Genomic DNA, 4,525 nt, shown 5'->3' on the forward strand with positions numbered 1-4,525 from the left:
TTATGTCAGTATTTGATTATATAGAAGACAGAAAACTGGAATTCCTTCATTGCACATTACCAAAGGATTTGGTATTCATTTAACCAAAATAAAACACTTTGAGAACCACAGATTATTTATACATGTATTGAAATATTTTAATGAGAAAAACTACAAAAAACTGATTAAAAGTTTTAAATTATACTAGATAATAGAATATGTTCTAAAATTTCAGATAATTTTTTTTTTTGCTTTTCTTTTGCAGGACATAAATCCGGAGGACCTCAAAGAAAAATGTAGCAATTAAGTTTGGAAAAGATATAAAAGAGACTTTTGCTTTTAGAATGGACATTTTTTTCCCTTTCCTAAACTATTATTCAAGAAGCATGTTTATAAATTTCACTGAAGAAATTATATTTTTTATAATGTAATAGATGTGCTCCATCAAGTGGTTCTCTTATCTAGAAAACATCTTTTGCACTGCAGTCAAGTACAAAACCAAAAACAGCAAAATTCAAATTTAAAGAAACACTCTAAGGGAAGCCTATTTAAACCCTATAACATTTGGAAAGTTCTCAGAGCCCCAAATACATTTCACAGAAATATAGTTTTATCAGTTTCGTGTAATGTGAACAAACCCACTATTCTCTAACATTTTGAGTAAATGATTGAACAGTCAATGCACAGTTGGATTACTAAATAAATTGCAAGTCAAGAAGTCTATATTTCTCATAAAAATAATTAAATTATAGGACATCATGGTCTTGGCTGTCCAATTCTATTGCCAAGATCTACTTGGCAAATTTTAAAACCAGTCCTGAATCCTGCTACTCCAAGTTCTTGATTATGCTTGCTACTATAAGATGTCTGTCCATGATTAAGACCCAAACCATAAAGTCTTGGGTGTTTAGCAGAATAACAGGGCTCATGTTTTTCCCAGGGGTATTAAATGAACATTCTGGAAGTGGACTACTAGGTCTAGATGGAGTAAACATGACAAGGTTTGAATCATTAGCATCCTTTAAAGGAGGCACTGGAATTAAGTGACAATCTGAAAAGTGTAGGACATTGGCTGCAACAGGTATAATCCAACCATCCCTGAGAATTTGAACGAAGTAGACATTAGAGTGTATAGCCTGTTGGTCACCTGAGCAAGAACCTTGTGTTTGTTTGCATCTCATCGAATTCTTTTATGCTCTGATCCAGCCAGTGAGCCAAAACTTAGGGCCCAAAAATGCTCATTTTGAACTTCTAAAACTCCATCCACGGTAGATCCCTCTCTGATAACTTTGTCCAACTGACCAGTAACTTGGGGTGGTGTCTGGTGGGACACTTGGCCACTGGACACACTCACTGGATACAGAGTGCCAAACATCATCAGAGCTATGGCAGAGGGAGTGTCTACAGCAAAATAATTATTCATTTCAATTAGCATATATGTAATACAAAGAGCAGATGGTCCCACAAGATCATTCAGGGAAAGAAGATACTGCTAAGTCCTAGAAGAATTCTACACAAGCTTCAACTAAGAACCACAGCACACTCTCAAAGCCAACTCATACTAGCAGCTTCAGAGACAGAAGCAAGAGGTTGATTTCAAATAGAAAGCATCGTGAGCAACTTAAAACAAAGAGCCACAAAAGTACCAACTAATAATCTTCCCGTGTGTATCTCATGCGACTCTAAAAAGTGTTCTTTCTTTTAACATAAAGAGAGCTCCCATGGGGGCAAAGACGGCCGAGACCTCTAATCTTTCAAATCCAAATGAATAGACTGGTCTCGGTTTCCTCCTCATCACCCAGGAACTTATCAAGCATGCATCAAAAAGATCAAACAGTCAAGTAGGTATCGGCAGGGAAAGCTCCACCGTTACCGGAACGACATCACATCAGCAGGATGTCAGTACGCGTAAGGTTTACTGCACCAAAGAGCAAGATGTCCCAGGACTCCCACTCAGCTGCTACACGTCTAAACCTCTGTCATAACTTGCCAAAAAAAAAAAAAAAAAGATCTTTGTGGTTTTCTAAAGAGATGAATGGTCCCCCACGATGAGGAGCAGCACACTCCTGCTGGAAGATGCTCTGGGAGCTGGTTTTCCCTATTTGATTATTCCAACCTCCAGGGGTACAAACAGTTTTGTGATATTTTGTTAAAAGGTAAATGGAATTAAGATTTGAAACAGATCAGATTTGGGAATCTCTTCTTCAGAGTAATCACGTGGTATACCCACTGTGGATCACAGACATCTGTAAAGGATACGTGTTCATAGACTTAACTACCTAAAATCCTAAGTGAAAATCACCTTTAATGTAGGAAATTTGTAACACATGCTCTTATGATAAAGCTCAGTGAGTCAAAGAATTACAAGATAGAAGAAAAATTCTGTACATTTACAGAAAGTGAATGGGTAGGCAAATAATATCGTATGTAAAATATAGTGACTCAAGAAAGGTTATAGGCTATATTTCACAGCTTATAAGCATTTTTTTTCTCTAACATCGCATTTTCCTAAACCCAAATGACCTTATTTTTTAATATAAGTATTTTCAATTAAACTATTTAAAGGTCCATATTTGATAACTATGTAATGATTTAAATTAAACATGAGTTTTTGGGACATGAGGTGCCCTAGTCATTCCCCTTAAGGTCCATGACCTTGAGCCCTAACCATCCTTCAGATGCATTCTTAGACTAAAAGCTCTTAACAAATTTCATCTTATTTCTAATTCAATGTCAGAGAATTAATGTGTTGACACTGGAATTATTAATCCCAGTATAATTAAAATGATATATATTTAACCACTTAATAGAACAAGGAGTGTGGATGGAGAAGAATCTAAGAACTAGATTCTCTAGCTGAAAGGAAAACAGTTATTTTGATCTCTATGCTAATTCAATCCATGGCCCCCAGAACGGAACTATGGGGCACTCTATTTCATTCTGTCTTTAATGAATCCGAACTGAGTAACTGGAACCAATAGCCACTTATTCACAAATGTAGTCTATTTCTAATTCTTGGCCAAATAAGCTCTCAGAAAGATGATTTAAAAAAAAATTAGCACCCATATATATATGACAAAGGTATTTTGGCTTGTGAAGAATGAATATAGCTTCAATTCTGGCAAGATTTTAGAAAAGATGAAAATCAGCATCATCCTTACAGGGAACAATTCCTAACCCCCTCTGCCCTGTTTGAAGAACAGTCACAAATCATTTTAAAGTCCTTGATCCCAGTGGTGAATTCTCACACCGTCCTAGGCTTTCTACTTTTTGGGGTTTGAAAACTCAATGAGATAATTTCATTCAGAATAAAAATGTGAGCACCCTGAACTTGGGAAGGAGCAAATGACACCATAGCACATCAACATCTTCCATTTGGTACCAGTTGGTACAGAGGTTAAGAATTTTTAAAAACAAAACCACAAAAGCAGGAAAGAGAGAGGGAGATTGCTAATTGGAAGGGGAAGGGTGATATATAGACAGTACATACACAACTCCGTACCTGCTCAAGCCCTTAATCTTCATGCAATAATGGTATTGGTAAGCTTCTGAAAACACTAATGGAAGTGAGTGTCCACGTAACATACCAAGGAAGGTTAAGGAGCATGATGGAAGGCTCATTTATCACAGATGCAGACAAACTTGGGTTCAATTGCCCACTCTGCCACTGGTCAGCTCTAGGACCTTAGGGCAAGCTATTTGTCCCCTTTTAACCTCAGTCTTGCCATCTGAGAAATGAGGCTAATAGCCCCTACTTTGTAGGGTTATTGTGGAGATTTTATGAAGTCTCAGATTATGAGTGTTGGAAGGAGAGCCCATGGAGAAGGCAGACCACCCAGATTCTAGTCTTTGTTCAGCCACACACCAGCTGTGCAACTTGCATGTGTGATGAAAATTCTCTGAGCCTCATCAGTTCTGCCTGAAGAATGCACAGGATTCTATTGGCTCAACTTTCCTCATTGTTCTATTTTCAAATCATGTGAGATGATTACATTTATAAATGGGAAAAAGACTGTTTTTAGGATAATAAGTATAGTAGAGAAGCAGTCTTTAAAGACCTTTTTTACTTTCAAAGAATCTGCAGACTCTTTAGGGAAAAAAATACATGAAAAAAAGCATATATTTACATTATGTTCTTTCCTTTAAAAAGGTTTAATATTTGTTAATTAAAAGGCCTAATTAACATTAAAAGTTTTAATGCTTACTGAGATCAATTATCTTCACTTGTATCAGCTAAATTAATAAAAGTGAGATTAAATGGGTATGCATACAATATTTGTCTTGAAATCTCATATCCTGTGTTAAGACATTTTGACCCATCTAAAGAGAGGGACTTGAGTATTTTCCACTGAGAATGACTTTTTAAAATAATAATCTTAGGTGATTGTGAAGCCTCTTAGGTTTTAACTTTGAATTTCAAACACAGTAATCCTCCCCGCTTCTATACTAACTGCACCACACACAAAAAGCCCTTTATAATGAGGTATCATTATTCATAGATGCTCTTAAACAATGACTCCAAATCCGACTCCTTAAACAAGTATGT

General features: G+C 36.2%; 1 pseudogene; it reads right to left on the reverse strand.

The window, feature by feature from the left end:
* Positions 1 to 735: 735 nt before the first annotated feature.
* Positions 736 to 3,504, reverse strand: LOC102733363 (zinc transporter 6 pseudogene; annotated as a pseudogene).
* Positions 3,505 to 4,525: the final 1,021 nt, after the last annotated feature.

Source organism: Leptonychotes weddellii, chromosome 6, assembly GCF_054177405.1.
Source record: "Leptonychotes weddellii isolate Sample4059 chromosome 6, ASM5417740v2, whole genome shotgun sequence".
NCBI lineage: Eukaryota > Metazoa > Chordata > Mammalia > Carnivora > Phocidae > Leptonychotes > Leptonychotes weddellii.